General features: G+C 42.4%; 2 long non-coding RNA genes across 6 annotated transcripts; one reads left to right on the plus strand and one right to left on the minus strand.

The window, feature by feature from the left end:
- Positions 1-1,425: 1,425 nt before the first annotated feature.
- On the plus strand, positions 1,426-7,474 carry LOC123104862 (uncharacterized). 5 transcript variants are annotated; one of them, XR_006450577.1, is made up of 12 exons: positions 1,426-1,842; positions 2,441-2,501; positions 2,572-2,746; positions 2,814-2,896; positions 3,959-4,012; positions 4,234-4,375; positions 4,621-4,744; positions 4,846-4,881; positions 5,437-5,706; positions 5,883-6,025; positions 6,814-6,938; positions 7,068-7,474. It is a non-coding gene; the product is annotated as an uncharacterized lncRNA (long non-coding RNA). The 5 variants fall into 5 exon arrangements; XR_006450578.1 differs by having other exon boundaries at positions 5,927-6,025; XR_006450576.1 differs by having other exon boundaries at positions 1,427-1,842; positions 5,908-6,025.
- Positions 7,475-16,399: 8,925 nt separating this feature from the next.
- LOC123107748 (uncharacterized) lies at positions 16,400-18,393 on the minus strand. Its single transcript, XR_006451744.1, has 3 exons — positions 18,061-18,393; positions 17,063-17,973; positions 16,400-16,944 (listed from the first exon to the last, which is right to left on the minus strand). It is a non-coding gene; the product is annotated as an uncharacterized lncRNA (long non-coding RNA).
- Positions 18,394-18,741: the final 348 nt, after the last annotated feature.

Genomic DNA, 18,741 nt, shown 5'->3' on the forward strand with positions numbered 1-18,741 from the left:
ATAATATTTTTGGTATTTTTGTGATAAAGATGCAAAGTAAAATAAAGGCAAAGTAAAAAAGCAAAGGAAATAACTAAGTAGTAGGAGATTAATATGATAAAGATAGACCCGGGGGCCATAGGTTTCACTAGTGGCTTCTCTCGAGAGCATAAGTATTCTACGGTGCATGAACAAATTACTGTTGAGAAATTGACAGAATTGAGCATAGTTATGAGAATATCTAGGTATGATCATGTATATAGGCATCATGTCCGAGACAAGTAGACCGACTCCTGCCTGCATCTACTACTATTACTCCACTCATCGACCGCTATCCAGCTTGCATCTAGAGTATTAAGTTAAAAATAGAGTAACGCCTTAAGCAAGATGACATGATGTAGAGGGATAAAATCATGCAATATGATGAAAACCCCATCTTGTTATCCTCGATGGCAACAATACAATATGTGCCTTGCTGCCCCTACTGTCACTGGGAAAGGACACCGCAAGATTGAACCCAAAGCTAAGAACTTCTCCCATTGCAAGAAAGATCAATCTAGTAGGCCAAACCAAACTGATAATTCGAAGAAACTTGCAAAGATAACCAATCATACATAAAGGAATTCAGAGAAGATTCAAATATTGTTCATAGATAGACTTGATCATAAACCCACAATTCATCGATCTCAACAAACACACCGCAAAGAGAAGATTACATCGAATAGTTCTCCACAAGAGAGGGGGAGAACATTGTATTGAGATCCAAAAAGAGAGAAGAAGCCATCTAGCTAATAACTATGGACCCGTAGGTCTGAGGTAAACTACTCACACTTCATCGGAGGGGCTATGGTGTTGATGTAGAAGCCCTTCGTGATCGATGCCCCCTCCGGCGGAGCTCCGGAACAGGCCCAAGATGGGATCTCGTGGATACAGAAAGTTGCGTCGGTGGAATTATGTTTTTGGCTCCGTAGCTGATCGTTTGGGGGTACATCCAGAAATAAGAGAAGGATGTTCCTACAAGCCTCCTCAGAGCTCAGACGAATCCAGCCGTCCGTTGCGTTCGCTTGATGGCATTTCGGCCGCTGGATCAGGCCATCGGACATACTCTGCCGTCGGATCTGGGAGTAGCACTATAGGAATGAATAGTTTCGCTTCCCACGCGCTTTTGCTTACTCCGCTGTTCTGTCCGGTTCCCGCTGACGAGTGGGGTGTGTCACTGGTGGGCCCAGAGTGTCATTTGCGATGGCTGGCGCGTGTTCTGTCTGGCCCGTCGGCGCTCTCCAGAGGCAAAATATCCCGTGCCACCGGCGAAATACTCGTCTCCCGCCGAGGGCATTTTTGACTTTTCGCGTACCCGACGCCAGATGGCTTTCCCTGGTTCGCAGCCTCATCCCCAATCGGGTGAGACGGCTAGGGTTTTCTCACCCTCCCCCACGTCTCTCTCTCTCTCCCTCGCATCTCTGGCGTAGCCGTCGCTCTCGCTCCCCTCCTCTCCGGCCCGAGCGACCGCTTCTCCTCTGCGCCTCCCTCCTCCTCCTGACCGTCCCTTGTGCTAGCCCCTCTCTGCCATGAACTGCGGAGGAGCTATCAGTAGCGGCGGAGGTCGGGCTCTTGGGGGTGAGGCTAGAGAAGTCCAGGCGGAGCACGCCGCCGCCGTTGCAACCAGCCGTGCCTTGGGCGACGCCGACGAGCTCCAATGGCTTGACGCCACCAACGCGCCTCGGTGGATCAATCTGGCGCCAAGAACCGTCCCAGCCTTGCTTCATCTCTGCTGCCGCCCCCTCCCCTTCCACCCTAGCCACCGCCCCCGTCGCGCGACTGCGAACCCGCCCTCCCATCCCCCTCTCCTCTCCACTCTCCTCGGTGAGTTATTATGTTCTTATTTTTTGCATTTTTTTCTCTCTGTTAGAGTGAATAGATGTAGGTAGGTTGTTATGGTTGGGTCTTGGGGGTGTTTGGATGTATTGGCTGCCTGGCTCTTGTTAGAATCCTTTGGATTCATTAGGTCTGGTTGGACCCCCTCGGTTTTTTGCTGCTATGCAGGAGACAGTGCGGCATGGCTAGATTCCTCGTACGATTTTTTTGTTGCATTTCTTATTTTGTTCGGTGGCTGCGGGTTTGCCATTGGCTCATGTTATTGAAATTTTTCTAGATAAATTAATTGGCTGGTCTGTTTGTTAGTATGGGTTAATCCTTGGTTTAGGCCTTTAGCTTAAGGATTAAACAAATCACATGACTGGTTATAGATAATTGTAGGGACTATGCATGGCATGGTAATCAAACCACCATTGTTAGCTGTTTGGTTGGCGCTTTTGATGGAGAGAGGGGGGATAAGTTGTAGACATGTCAGGTGGTTAGTTATAAAGAGATTGGAGATTTATGCCTATTGTGGTTGCAGTTCTGTGAATCAAAGTGCCATTCTTAAATGCTAGATTAATTTGGTTGTCTCATATGTCACCAGATTCCAGTTTCTAATTAGCAGTCAAGGAGTAGATAACTGCACAACTTTGGACATGCATGAGGTGAGTATGCATGTAAATCTGTCTCAATATTAACTGATAGGGCAACTAATGTGACCGTTTTATTTTGCAGGTAGTGGTTGTTAAAAAGATAGATGACTGTAACAAATAATGAGAACAAGGAGCCAGAAATATTGGAAAACGACCATAAGATAGATAGTGGATTTAGTGATTTGGTTATTATGGAGGTTGATGGAACTTGGTCTACTGTCGGAATTCAGAGCCATAAAGCATTGGACTTGGACAAGGTAAGTGCACTTGCAGAGTCTCCATCTAGAATATCTATTTTGGGTACTAATTTTTGGTATATTATAGCAACAAACAATCAAAGACGTGTACGTGACTGCTCCATGGTTCAGAGCTCTTCCATGGCAGAAAGCAGCGGTCCCAAGGCCAAGGTGAGTTCCCCATTTTCCTCCTCTCATTGAGCTCCCTCCTTTGCCCGCCATTTCCCTCGCTATCTCAGTGATATGCTTATATGCGCTGCTAGAAGTGAGGATTTGACTATATTTCCGGAGCAAAAATATAACGAAGTGAAAATTGTTCCAGAGATCTGGGAGTTGTACTACTACTTCTGTTGTGATGTGTCTTGCTTTCGTGTTTGTTTACAATTGGCAAGTTTTAGGCTTTTACTCTCTTTAGCCATCCTAGAAATACTTTTTACAGTTATACTGCAAGGTCTGCACTATTTGTTCTCTCCTGAAAATATGATTCTTGATGAAGTTTTACTTCACTGATGTCATCTCCTCTGTTTGCTGATCTACAAATGTGTTTTTGTTTTTACATTGATAGACAAACTTTTAGTCGTACTTTCTAGGATCATAGTTTGTTGTCAACTACTTCCACTCATGGCTGATATATGTGAGTATTTAGGCTGGATAAATATACCATAGCCTGGACTGGTGGATTGAGTATAGTTGGTCCATAAAAATTCTGTTAGACATAACTATCTTTTTTTAATCGGTCATGTGATTGCTTGCTAACGGCTTCAATTGACCCACTCCTACATATGAAATTGTAATTTGTTGAAACATATAAGCAACCACAATCTGTCCTAAAGATGGCTGACCTGTCTGTTTAGTGGAGTAATGGTTGATGATATCTTGGTTTGCTGAAAAGTCATATGTAGAAATAATGTCCGACAACCAATACCTGAGACCCTATAGGTTTATTTCCAGTGGCCAGTTCCTAAAATGCCAAGTAGTCCGCATCTTTCTAAGCATTTTAATTACTATATGGAATTATAACTAAATCAGTAATAATTTTAGCCTCATTTTGAATATGCCATTGTCTTTATTTGTCACAACAGCGGACAATTAGCACAAAAGCTGCAACCAGTGCATTCATGACCAAGTTTTCTTCCTTTATAATCGATTTTCAAGATTCCTTTTATACTGCTATTTTTTATTGCTTCTGTGTTCATGTACCGTGACTGATACCGGTGAGTTTTTCTGTATCAGGACAGTTGTTGTAAGGAATATGTTTCCATGCACCTTCCTCGACCTTTAGGACTGGTAATTTGTTAAGTTAATAAATCTAGAATCTTCATTTGCTACATGAAAATCCATGCTTAATTAGTAGCTCCACTCTCTTGATTAACTGCAGATTTTATGCTCTTCCGTTTTGTACTCAGTCAAGTAATGTTTTTATGGTTCATGAAGGTGAGATATTTGAAGCTCTACGCTTGTGTGCACTAAAATGGAGAGCATCTCCTTTTTTTAATGGTGATGCGCAGAGAATGTGGCCAAGGGGATCCTGTGGTGCGGGGTGATGACCGTGGACACGCTCCGCTGGGGGAATGAGGTGCTCCGGAAGAGGATCCAGCCTGGCGATACTGAGGCTGAGGTCAGCTTGGAGATGCGCATGCGCATCGAAAGGTAGTGCTTTCTTTCTTAGTTTTCACATCAAAATTATGTATTTTCATGATGCAAGCATATATATTCGTTTGTTCGTACGGTTCAGTTTTAAAGATTTTCCAGCCAGTTTTAAAGATATTTCCCTTGAGATAGTACTTTATTTCTATGGTCTTTCTGATGGTTTATAGCAACATTTGGTATGTCGTATATAATGTCTATGATAATTGATCTGTGATCTTGATTCTTGGATCAAAATGATTCACAAGATGACGAGCGTGGCAATCTCGGCGGGCTCGCTAAAGTCAGGGGAAGGAGAGAAACAATGGGGAGCATAACATGGATGTGGGGCAGGAGAGGCCGTGGTCGGAGCGGCACTGCGTGGGCATATTGGTTAGTTTGCCATTTCTGGCCCAATTCAATGTTCAAAGCTTTCTATACAGAATGCTCTAATTCTTACTGGACTGCCATTCCTGACATGGCAATGGTTTCAGGGTATTATTTGAGCTGATACTCCATTTTCTTACAAGGTAAATAAGATACAACTGTATCATTCTGAACTTTTGCCTTTCATGTATATTACAGAGATGATGTACATATGTTTTTCTTCTGTGATCTCCTGGGGTCATTAATTATGAAAGAAATCTGAATAATTCTGAATGAATCCCCTGTGATTATTAATTCTGAAAGAAATCTGAATGATTGCCAGAATGAGGAGGAAAAAGCAATAAAATTCTGACCATTTGGGTCATGGTTTTGGAGGAAGATTGCTGGTGTTGTGTGCACTCGGCGCTCTAATTAATCTTATTTGATCTCTAGGTCTAAATTAAATTTATCTCAATTAGATGTTAAACGAATAATTAAATGTGTTGGCGTTCATCCAGACTACATAGATCCGATTGTATTAGTGTTAGTTCTTTGAAGTCAAGTACTACTATGGTCGAAGGGAAATCGTTTTAAAGTGATGGACAAAGTGATACAAGACAGAATACAAATTAATCAATTTTAATGTCTACATGTTTTGTTTGCTCTTATGTTCACTTCTGTCGAGTTACAACTTGACCTTGTGAATTTGTTTACTTCAGAGATGTGGTCCCATCAATGTTGGCTGTCGAATTTGTGCTGCAGTCCATGCCCACCATGTCCGAGTCTTCGCCCCTTCGTCATCCAACACAAACAGCAGAACAGAGTAGAAGTTGTGATTTGCCAGGTTGGAGAACTGACGCAGCTTGCTGTCACGGAGTGCTCGCCCTTCTTCTGTGCCATAAAGCCCCTCGGTCGAAACTTGCAAATCAAAATTGCCGACCCTGTCAATCTCGCTGGAACGACGTCTAGCTCGTTGTGCTCCACTCACTGTAAGTACCTTGACCTCTGCTTATTCTGAACCATTTATTTATCTGTTTGGGATGTAATTTGTAAGTTTGCTTTCTTAGTAAAGAACTAAATAAAGCTTTGCTGCTGATGACTATTTTCTTGGATAAGATTATATTCTTTAGATTGTGATCTGACCTATTTGTGATTTCTATCTCAGCTAACGGCATATCTCATAACTAAAGCTATGAACAAGTGCTTCAGTTATGCTGGTGGCAATACATTGCTTGAGGTGACCTCGTGTGCAAGATTATCCCCATGGAGGGCGCTGGCACGGAGACATTTGCTCACATCAGTACTAATGTATGCATTATTTTTTTACTTGAAGATTATAGGATTATAAGAACTGAGACCATTGCATGGAAATCAGCTTAGCACCATAATAATTAGGTAGTGTATCATGCAGTCCGGGCAGGATCACCACTAATTGACATCTATCCTTTTTAATCTCCTAAAGCAAGAGTATTTTGGTGGAGGACAATTTATGAAGGCAGGCTTAGTTGTGTGATTAATAAACCTGAAACTTCTTAGCAACTACTTCCTCTGTAAACTAATATAAGATCATTTAGATGACTACTTTAGTGTTATAAAAGATCTTCTATTAGTTTATAGAGGGAGTATTCAATTATTATGTAACGCTAGATTTTCTCCAACTACACATGTGTTCTGTTTTTCACACTGGTGTACTGTTTTTCTTATTCATCCTTTCAAAAAAATTAGTCTTTAATGATTTGGTATAGTCAACGTGCATATTATCCGGTGTAGGCATCTAATTTGTTTTATTCTTTGTTCCATGATGAGATGATGGATTGTAACAGGGTAGCCATTTCCTTCTCTTTATAACTCTTAGAAAATGAAATGGTTTTGCTTATATGGTTTATATCGATGTTTCATTTGGACCATGATAAAAAGTACATTAAGAGTGTCCGTTGGACAATCCGAACTTAGATATGAGCACTACTTCTATTAAAATTAAGAGTTGTTGAATATGTCTATATGAACACTACTTCTATTAAAATTAGAGTACTCTTAAAACTATCTCATTGTGTGATATCGACTGATGTATCTATGATTTGGGTGTCTTCCTTCAGGAGCAGCCTGGTTGGGTGGTGACGTTTCCGAGTGGCCAAGCAAGAGCTTTTTTTTGGTCTACACCTATGCAGTGGTGACTTCTGCTACAATGTGCATCAACACCAGAACCATGTTCCTGATCATGGTATGGTGCTTAGCATTATCATTTGCTTCCATTTGGTGTAGTTGAAGGGCTCCAAAAGTTTGTGTTGTCAAATTCTACCTCATTTTGGGATGTCCCTCTAACTGGTCCTCCCATTATCTTGGTTTGCAGGACGCTGTTGTGTCCCTCACCGGCTCTCTCCTTGCCATCACCGACAGGGTTGTGCAGGCCACTACTCGCGCAACTACTTTGCAGTGTGGAGCATGCCATCGAGATAGACCAAAAGAAGAACACCGCCGGCAACAACACCAATGGGGGCCTCCCTGGTTTCCACCACCGCTGTTGCCATCGTCTCCCTCCCCGCCGCCCCACACCACACTGCCAGATAGGTCTGTGTGCTTTGCCCTTGCCCCCTGCTTATTGCACTCAGGATGTGTTGGTGCCATGCTTTGCCTATATGTAATCTCCTATTCTGTTGTAAAATTCTTTTTGCTTATGATTTCTTACTGTAGTGTGAAATTTTAATTGCTTGGGTTGTTACTGCTATGCAAATATATTGCTATATTTTAGGTTTGTTACTTTAGTCTCTCTTCCTCCCTTGTTTTATAATGGTATGAAATTCTATTTTTCTGCAAGATCGAAGAGATTTTTTTTGAACACAATCTGTGTCGTGAGGACTGAATTACTTGTATCTATGATATCTTTTAATTTTGGTCATCTGTATTTTATAGGAGTTCCAGTGTATATTTATTTTTCATCCTTATCAGAATAAGGATGCACCTTGAATTATATGCAATTTTGAAGACCATCGTTTGGAATTTTATGCAGTTTCTTTTGATGAAAATATTTAGTTTGTCGTAAAATTCCAATGAATACAATTCTGGATGAGGACAGAATAATGTGTAGCTATGATGGATGTTCTTATTCCAGTGACTCATCATCCGGAGATAATAGTAAGATGAATTATCAATTATGGCTTTCTTTCAATATATCATACCGAACGTTCATCCTTTGGGCAGCACTTGCATGCAATGGGCTTTGGCGCTATGGATCTTTTTCGTTTTTGCGAACCTTCGGAATATAAATATATCTTAGTAGGTTGGATATTGATGACACAGGTGGGGTGTGGCAAGCCGCACACAAGACTCATGGGAGAATCCTTGGCTCCTCGGAGTTTAGCAATTCCTGGCTGTTGGGTGTATTTTTATGCGCATTCTTTTTTTCATGCGTTCTCGGCCGTCGGATCTACCTCCTGGATGACCTCGGTCGTAGGATCAAAGTTGAGCATTGTAGATTAAAATATTGTCAAACTAGGAAGCCACTGCGTGTAATTCTCAAAGCCCATCGAGTTGTGATTTCGCGTGTTGGGTGGTAACTGGCGTCGTGTGGATGGCTTCAAGATGGATAGGGGTGAGGAGGTCGTCTTCTTCTCTTCTTCCTGGTCCACATTTACCTGATTGGGAAAAAACCCTAGCCGCCACTCCCCATCGTGCAACCATCATCGTGCTTCCACCCCTCCTCGCCGTTCCTCTTTCGTCACCGAGCTTGCCGCTGCCACTACACGCCCCATCGAGCTTGCCTCTCGCCATCCTCGGGAGGAGAGTGGTGGACGGTGCTATCGTTGCCTCCCCACTAGGCCGCATCAAAGGACCATGATCTCGTGCAGAAGTGAGACTCCATCGCCGGGATGTGTGTTAGATGCATCCTTCCGAGTGTCGAGAGGAGCCCCTGCAGCATGCTCCTTGGATGCAGCACCATGCTGCAACACAAGAGTGAGCGGCGGGTCGAGGTGGTCGTGGCCATGTTGAACAGTTGAACTTAATGATGTTACTCTTCTGGTACAGAGTGAATGTTTCTTCTTATCCCTGAACTCGATAATTGGTTCTCCTGTTACATGTGTTGAACTTGCCTCGGAGTAATGTATCATGTCGTTTGATCTTCCAACGCTTGACCATATCGTTGGGACTGGCACCCTCGCGCCAAGGCGCGTTGCCGATCTAGTAGGTATATATAGGAGGAAGGAGTACGTCGGTGGAGCAAGAGGGGGCCCACGAGGGTGGAGGGCGCGCCTTGGGGGGGGGGGGGGGGGTAGGCGCCCCCCTACCTCGTGGCCTCCTCTTTTGTGTCTTGGCGTAGGGTCCAAGTCTCCCGGGTCTTGTTCGTTGAGAAAATCCCGTTCCCGAAGATTTCATTCCGTTTGGACTCCGTTTGTTATTCCTTTTTTTCGAAACCCTAAAACAGGCAAAAAACAACAATTCTGGGTTGGGCCTCCGGTTAATAGGTTAGTCCCAAAAATAATATAAAAGTGGAAAATAAAGCCCAATAATGTCCAAAGCAGTAGATAATATAGCATGGAGCAATCAAAAATTATAGATACGTTGGAGACGTATCAGCAACCAGAAAAAAGGTCGAGGCCCAGTTGCGAGTCGACGGCGGACTTGCAGCTAGGACAAAAAAAATGTCGGGGCCCAGTTACGTGTCGAGGGTGGGCTTGCAAAATGGGAAAAAAGGGTGAGGCGCAGTTGCATATCAGGGATGAACTTGCAACTGGGATAAAAACAAGAGGCCACTCGATTACATGTTGAAGGTGGAGTTGGAAATGGGGACAAAAATGGGCATCGAGCATGAACTTGCAATTTGGAAAAAAATGGTTAGGCCTGTGTTGTCTATCTAGAGTGGATTTGCAGCTACGCCAAAAAAAGGGTGAACTTGCAACTATGGACAAAAATGGTTGCCCCACCAAAAAATGGTGCATGTCGAGGGTGGGGACTTGCAAGTATGATAGAAAAAAGGCGAGCTCGCAGTTGCATGTCGGGCGTGGAGTTGCAACTGGGACAAAAGGGTCAGACCTAAGTTGCATGTCGAGAGGGTGCATTTACAACTAAGATAAGAAAAAGAATCAGCTTTAGTTATGTATCAAGGTATGGACTTGCAACTGGGACACAAAAGGCGACCTAGTTGCATGTCGCGGGTGGAGTTGCAACTAGGATAAAAAAAGGGTCACTGAATGAAAACCACAAAATCACAAAATCTCTAAATGAAGATAGGGCAAACGAGACAAAGATAGATCCGAGGTCACTCATCGCATTATCGTTGACTACCATCTTCTTCTTCGCAAGGACAAAGATTGGACCCCTAGTCGACTCCTTTCTTCCTACCCGCTTAGCTCTACTCAAAGACAAAGGGAAATGGGAGAGATACAAATGACGAATGAGCTGAGAAGGCAACGATCAGCTCATAACTTCAACTTATACAACACACGCTGAAAAGAAACGAGCCCCCGAGATCGCACCACGAAGGGGCCGAACAAAAGACACATGTGCGAACGGGCCGCCAGGAGGACACCGAACGTATGGCGAGACACGGGAGTATGGAACGCTCGACTAAACAACCCACAATCAAGATTTGCACTACATTCAAAGCGAACGTGTCAAACGGTGAGGAAATTAGAATAGATATTGCTAAATCTGTTTAAAACATTTCATGAATTTAAAACAAATAAATAAAGAAGGGAAACATAAATAAAAACAAAATAAGAAAATGAGAAAATTCAAAGTAAAAATAAAAATAAAATCTTTTTTATAAAAATCATGCATTTAAAACAATTGAATTTTAAAGCAAATAAAAACAAAGTGAAAATAAAAAACGAAAATAATACATCTCGACTCATACATTTATACCCCGCACCCTTCGAGTGAAAACAAGGCAAAATGCCCGCTCTTTGTTTACATTTATGAGACAAAATTAATGATTTTTTCCAAAGTTATAGTAGTACAAATAATGAAAAGAAAAAAACAAAAACATGCGCTGCCGAGTTGCTGAAGTTTGGAACTCTTCCTTTACATATATGCATAAACTGTATGTCGTAGTTGTTGCGGCAATGTGGAAAAATAATCAACACAAACATTTCCCGAGCAACAAAAAAAAACATGAATAAAAATGTACTATTCACTTTGTCACACCCAAATGCATACATTTTCTGTTAGTCCGATCCTCTCTAAGCACACAAAACTGGAGACAGTAATAAAAATACAAAAAAATCTGAAGCCCGCAACACAGGGACAAATATGGCCAAATGAAAAGCTGAAAAACACAAACAAAGCACAAGGTTCAGCAGTATTAAAGGAACGCAACGCAGCCTACTCTCCTGTGGTGGGCTCGTGGTGGGATCGTGGTTGTACTGCTTTTTTCACTTTGGCCGCTGCTAGTCGTTGGATGGAGAAGGAACGCTGGATGACTAGAGCTCACCACAGGAGAGCTCAGGTCATCGTGGGCTAGTCGTTGGATGGAGAAGGAACGCTGGATGACTAGACTCAACGCGCGGGGACATCGAGGAACTGAAAACTGGACTTTATAACACTTCTCGTTACAATTTACAAGTAATTAGCATAGACATTATGTAGCCAGATCAAGCACACAAACATGCGTATATCAGCCCTAAACCTATTTCGTGCCGGATTTCAACTCGACCCGGCGTACGTTCCACCACCCCCGGTGATGGCGCCGGACGTGCAGAAGGCAGAGGCCGGGCCGCCTGGAGGAGGCGCTCCAGCACGCCCTAGAGGAGAGCCAGCGCAAGGAGGACGCGCGCCAGGAAGGCTTGGAGGAGGCCCTTGAGCTGTCGACGGCAGGGGGCTGTGTCTAAGCCAGGCGCCGCCGCCGCTGGCCGAGCCCGAGCTCGCCCCCACGCCCATGCCACCATCAGCAGACCTCGACGAGCGGTACCAGTGGAAGGTTTGCCTTCGTGAGTAGGTGAGCGCGCTGCCCGTGTGGCTGGGCGCGACGCCGGAGTAGGAGGCAACGTACCTCCAGCAATGGAGTGCCCGCCGTGCTGGCGTAGGAGCAGGAGAACAGCGAGTGACGCATGCAATACGAGCACTAGGAGGAGCAGCACACGCCATGCAGCCGATCCGCCGGCGCAGCTACCGCGGAAGAGGCGACGACGTGGCAGCAGGTCTTCCCCTAGGCGGGACGCCGCCGGACTTCGTTGACGTCACCGGCCTGGATGAACACATGTAGGGCAGGGTGCTGGGCGGCAGTATTTTTTATTTTAAATTATGTTTAATTAAGTTTAAGTGAATTTTAGCTGGTGGTTGACCGACTGGTTTAATGTTTAATTATGTTGACTTTATGTTTAAATCTGCACATATTTTGTAATATTTTATTTGGGTCCACGTAAAATGCATCAGATATCGTTGAACGCACCAGTCGACGCAAACAAAAATATGGACATATCACTCGGCTGACCCAAACAGACAAAAGCTGACAAAATATGTGTCCGCTTGCGTCGGAGTTGCCCTACCAACCCCTCGTTCCCAGTTTTCACTTGGGTCGCTTATTGACCTGAACGAGCCCCGACTATTCCTTTTTTTCACCGTGTCGTCCCGTTGCTCTAAGACTGCTAAGTGTTGGCCTTTTTCTCTTTGCTCGCTGACGGCCATTGGATGGAGAAGCAACAATGGATGGCTAGCCGCATGTTACCCCGTGACTGCCAAGAGGCATGTCACCTGATCCCAGTCCATCCATTCTTGTCAACCGTAACTGGTTCCATCGTCGTAGCCATGACAAGAGCTATGATGATTTGTCGTCGGTGCCAGGGGCAGCGCCAGCGTGGGGTCGTGTGGGGGCAGCCGTCCCGGGTAAAAATTTTGAATCTATGTACCCTTACTGCTTTTTGCGAGCGGCCACCATAGGACGCCAGCTGATTCGGTCGGAGGTGTGAGGTGAAATCGAGCATGACTAGAGAAGAGGAAAGAAAACGATTCTCTACGAGACAGTCCAGGTAGAGATTCGCTCGGAGATGGGCCAGTCAAGTCAGGCCCTGTGAAAGATTAGACGAGCCCAATATTTTTCGTACGCAGCCTGACCTATTCCATCAATTGACTGTGGAACTGAGCAGCGTCACGCGATCACACCCTGCCTCACCGCCTCGCCGCCTTGACGCGGCGCCCTCCACTGCCGCCTCGCCGCGGCGCTATCCAGGTCCGTCCAACAGATGGTGTTGAATGAAGAAGGAGAAGGGAGTCCACTTGTTCCCGGTGTCTTCTGCACAGGAGGCAGCGTGGTCATCGCCAACGCCACGCGCGCCCCACTCAAAACTGCAAGCGGGCAGCCAATAGGTTCGTCCACGCTTCCCTAATCTTCTCCTCTTCTCCTCTTATATATATATATATATATATATATATATATATATATATACATAAACACTATTCTGATCACGAGATCAGAATAATATTCTAATCACAACCTGACCTGCCCCGCTAATAGTATGTTGAACTTTCCTGTGAACTAGGTTGAACTTCCACCAACATTGCCCAAATGACGCTTGCGATATACCGTTGGAAAGCTATGGACATCAATATCATGACCCAAGTTAAAATTTTGGCAAAATATAAGCGGTTTAAGAGCAGTTTTGAAAATCGTTTTTTCGTCGCACAAAAAACGTGAATCGTATTTTCGATCGTATTTATAAACCGTTTATCGAAATAAGGCATATAATATGGCATTGGAAATATGCTGCAAAACCGCTCCTTCCACGTGTTGAAAGTTTTCTCTAATTCCCTATGGTTAAAGAGTAATTTGAAAAAACGTAAAATTTCGTAAACCGAACAGCTGAGTTCGTTTTTTCGATGTCATTTCTAAACGGCTAATCCAATGGAGGCATATGATACGGCATTGGAAAGCTTATGAAAATGCGCTACTTTTTCATCTTGAAAGTTTTTTTCTAATTTTGAATGGTTTAAGAGTAATTTATAAAATGGTCCAAGTCCTACCGAGTTCGTATTTTCGAGCTAATTTTTTAACCCTGCGTCCGAATTTAACAAATGATATGGCGTTGGAAAGCTTGAACAAATGCGAAACTTTTTCGTATGTATTGTTTATCCCAATTCTTTACGGTTTTAAGTCAGTTTTGAAAATGGCGAAAAACGTATTTTCGCCGTAATTTCTACAAACTTTATCGGAATGGGCCAAATAATATACCGCTGAAAAGTTACGGAAAATGCGAAGCTTTTTCATATTGATAGTTTTCTCTTATTCCTAGCCGTTTTCAAGTAATTTTGATAACGGCGGGATTATGCATTCTGCCTTTATCGCGAAACAAATTCTTCGAAAATGCACCGCGTGAAGAAACTGAACTTCTCGGCGCATGTACCTGAACTTCACTCTATTTTTCACGTGATTTTTTTGCTCGTAGGTCTCCATCCACTGCTCGTAACTCTCCATTCATTCATCGAAATTAAGCAGGTGATATACCAATGGAAAGCTGCTGTAAGCATGCAAGTTTCCCGTGTAGATCGTTTTTTCGTACTCGCGACGATTTTAAAAGTTTCTCATCTCAAATTCATTCAGCGTGGTAGTTGAACTTCCTGATATTTTCATGTTGAACTTCTGTGACGTATTTTTGTTCGTAATTTTCTCATCCATTCGTTAGTGTTACACAAATGATATTCTTTTTGTACAAACCTCTCTCAAAATAATTTTTTTAATTTTCTCCGATGAAAGACTTGAAATTATAACAACAAAACTTTTAGATTTTGCTTTTTCATTCCTTTTTAATACAAAATGCACACCGTGTAGCACGTGAACTTCTGCCATTATCAATCTGAACTTCTCTCGGTTACGTGAAAATATCTGAGTTTTTTATAAATTTTTAATCTGATTTTTCCTAATCTTTTTTTATGAATTTTTTAAGCATTCTTTTTTTAAAGTTGAACTTCTTGTTATTTTATTTTTGAACTTCTTGTTTCCAAATCTTTAATAATGAGGGAAATCTTAGTTTTCTATAATCATCGAACTTCTCCATCTTTTTAATATGGACTTCCAGGTTTTTTTCTTAATTTTTTTATGAAATTTTTGAAACGTTCTATTTTTAAAAAGTTGAACTTCTTGTTATTTTATTTTTGAACTTCTCGTTTCCATTCTTTAATAACGAGGAAAATCTGAGTTTTCTATAATCATCGAACTTCTCCATCTATTTAATATGGACTTCCTGGTTTTATTTCTTAATATTTTTTATGAAATTTTGAAGCGTTTTATTATTAAAAGTTGAACTTCTTGTTATTTAATTTTTGAACTTCTTGTTTTCATTCTTTAATAACAAGGAAAATCTGAGTTTTCTATAATCATCGAACTTCTCCATCTTTTTAATATGGACTTCCTGGTTTTATTTCTTAATCTTTTGTTTTTCAATTTGACTTCATGGTTGATTCTTCAATACTAAGGGATATTTGAGTATTTTAATAACTGTAAAAATCTTAGTGTCTAAATAAACAACGAACCACTTCATTGTTTTCGTTTGAACTTCTAGTTTTTTTAGAAATGGAGGAAATCTATTTTTGAACTCTTTTTAGTTGTTCCTTTTCTTAATTTGAACTTCTTCGTTGTATACTTTAGAAACGAGAAAATCTGATGTTTTTTCATAATCTTTGGACTTCTCTTTTATTTTAATTTGAACTTCTTAGTCTTATTTTTAGAAAAAAATATGGTTTTAAATAAGTATCAAACATTTTTCGAAAAAATAACTTTATACTTTTATTTTTCCAAGAAACGGAAAGAATTTAAGTTTTTCTATATGCATCGAACTTCTCCTTTTTTAATTTGAAATTCTTCATTTTATTTTTAAGTAACAACGAAAATCTAAGTTTTATGATAAATATGAAACTTCTCTATTTTTGTAATTTGGACTTCTTGATTTATTTTCTTTCAGTAAAGACAATATCCTAGTTTTGTAATAAATATTGAATTGTCTATTATTTCAATTTCAAATTCTAGAGTTTTTTTAATTTTAGAAACAACGAAATTCCTTTTTATGATTTTTGAACTTCTCTATTTTTAAATTTTGAACTTCTTGTTTTTTTAGAAATGGTGAAATATCCGCTTCTAAGTGTCTTTTACTTTTGAACTGCTCTTCTTGATTGTCCTTAGTGATTGAAGAAATTTGAGGTTTTAGTAAATATTGAACCGCTCCGCTTCTAGGGTTTTTTAAGGTGTGTTGTGAGTATAACTCCGAACTTCAACTGTCGTTTTTTTTTGAACTTATGCGATAGTTGTAAACAAAACAGAGCCAATTTGCGCAATTTTTGAATTTTTTTCTAAATGGTTGACCTTGAACTTCTTGACATTTTTCACTACAGACACCTTTTTTTGTATGTAATAACGTCTCTATACACAGCTTGAACTTCTCGACATTTTTCACTATACACATCTTTTTTGTATGTAATAACTTCTCTATGTCAAATGTCTCCCTGAATGTATATGAGCTTACCTAAAAATATGTACGTAAGCTTCTTTTTTAATATGAACTTCTCGATTTATTCTTTAGTGATACAGAAATTTAGTGAAAATATCTAGGTTTATTCATTTTTTTGGTTTATCATTTAGTAACGAGGAAAATCCTCGGGTATAGTGTTAGTACCGTGTTATAAACTAAATATATTTTTAAGTCTATCATAGTATCAGTACAGTGTTAGTAGTAGTCCCTGTAGACACGGTGACAACAATTATAATAAACTCACAAGTAAAGAACACTTGCATCTCCCATCCTGGTACATCTAACTCACTGAAACTCATAAGCAAATCACTCTACGTAACGCCTAACACTGGTACTTCGAGCTGACAGAGACATGACTTGCTTAGCTTGGTTAACAACCACTAGGCTATGCCAAAATCAGTGAGTGCGCAGCTAGCTCCTGCCTCCGGCTACTTCCCTGGAGCACTGTGTGAGGCGATCGAATGCATCAAGCGCGTGCTGCAAACATATTACACATGGATCGAGTACAACTTTATTGACAGCGATGGCGACCATGGACGCTGGAAGAAAGACGATTGGCACGACCTGTAGGAGTCGTCCTGCTAGTGTGGTATAATGTGGACTTCGGCAACACCATTCATATGGCCGGGAGGTACCAACGACCGGTGGAGACGTGGCAGAAGGGAAGATCGCATGCTGGAGGTGCGACGCTGGTAGCTTGCTTGCTAGAGCAGCGGGAGAAAGAGATATGTTGGAGGGCGGTCGTCCACGTTTATGCATCAGGGAAAGGGGCCATAGCTGCGGGTGAGAAAGCAATGTTCAGAAACGTGCTGCTCATTCACTAAAATCGATGGAACTATTCTAGTCTAATACTTCACAAATTTGAAATCTAAGCAGAGTTTTTGCTGGAACTTACCTCATGGAAAATCACTAGATCCAAGATCGCACGACTTTTTTCTTTATCATATCTGAACTTCAGATTAATGCCTTCCCATTTTTTGCTCTGGCACGCTGTACAAGCTTCAGATAGTACATCAGAGAGCAGTAGCACAATACACAACACTGGAAGAGAGTAGCAGCAAGCTTTTCATTCCATTAGGAAATGGATGAAAATAATGAAGAACACTTACTGGATAATCAAGAAACATGGTGAAAAAATTCAGCGGAAAAAGTACAACTCAAATATCAGTTTTTCACATTCTACACGGTTAATTCTTTTTTTAACAACATACAGATGAAATTAATTAACGAATCAAAACTCGGAAAGGGACTCTCTTTTATGCAGATGTAGACCCAATCATTCATGATTCTTCTTTAACATACTAAGATGACGAACAATACTGACTTGCAAACATATTGTAGAAACAAACATCAGAGTTACCCGTCGCTTGAACGAGTAGAGCTGAGGCAACAAGTTCAGTTGTACAAATGGAACAAACAAAATTGTGCTTATAGCTATTGCGATGCGCAAGAAAGTCTGACGACGACGACGGACAAGCTCACCGGGAGCAATAGGCGATGCAAACAACACACTGAGATTCAGAGATAGCGACAAACTCACGTCTGTCATTAGCACATCAAGCAGAGAGCAACACAACACATCAATTTCCCCTAAAGAAAATTAGAATATGAAGCCTCCAAAAGAAAGGGTGTGGCATGCCATCCAAATGGAGCATAGAGGCGAGGTTAATTCATCGTCTAGCAACGACCTCTTTGTGGGAGCGAGCACCATGGAGGCACAGTGTGTCAAATCCGTCCGGCCGCTACAGTGACATTTGAACTTCTTGCAGCGGCACCAGCTTCCTGCATGGGCATGGCGGAGGAGACCTGCATGGCACGGGCGAGGCGGGATCAGGAGTAGCTCCAGGATGGAAAGGGGTGTAAAGGTGGAGAAGGTTAGGGGTGAAGGGTCACCGGGGCGATGCACTGGTGCGAGAAGGCATGGTGGCGCTCGGACGGTGCGTGGCTGCGAGAAGGAAGACGACGTTCAGCAGCAGCGAGGCATCTGGCGACGACCACAACTGGGCGGGGGGTCGTGGAGAGCCGCTCGTCGACGGTTGGATCCCGGTGGCGGCACGACGGCGCGGCGGTCCGGGGAGGGCGGGCTGTGACGGGACGTCCGGGGAGGGCGCACGGCGGCAGGGGGCGGTGGGGGGAGGCTCGTCGCGGTGGGGGAGGGCGCATTCCGGGCATTGAGCCGGTAACGGCGGCGGCAATTGGATCATATATACTCCCAACCCGAAATTCCCTACGGCACGTGTGCTGTGAACAAAATGCTAATTAACAACCGGCCAGAACTCTTTGCATGGATCAAGTTCAGTTTGAAAAGTTCCATCTAAATAGGATCTGGCATCCACGTTATTTGCATGGATCAGGTTCGGTTTGAAGAGCAAGATGGTATTGTTTGCCAAACCTACCTCCGGCCAGCATCGGCGACGCGTCAAGGAATCCATCAAAATTGGAGATGATCAAGTTAATGATTTCTCCCATGTCATTAACTGCACCAGATGCGACAACGAATACAGGTACATGTTGCGATGGTAAACTCCCATTTGAAGTTGCAGGCCCGAAGTTGCAAGTAATTTTTTTGCATTA

The sequence above is a fragment of the Triticum aestivum genome, chromosome 5A (assembly GCF_018294505.1).
Source record: "Triticum aestivum cultivar Chinese Spring chromosome 5A, IWGSC CS RefSeq v2.1, whole genome shotgun sequence".
NCBI lineage: Eukaryota > Viridiplantae > Streptophyta > Magnoliopsida > Poales > Poaceae > Triticum > Triticum aestivum.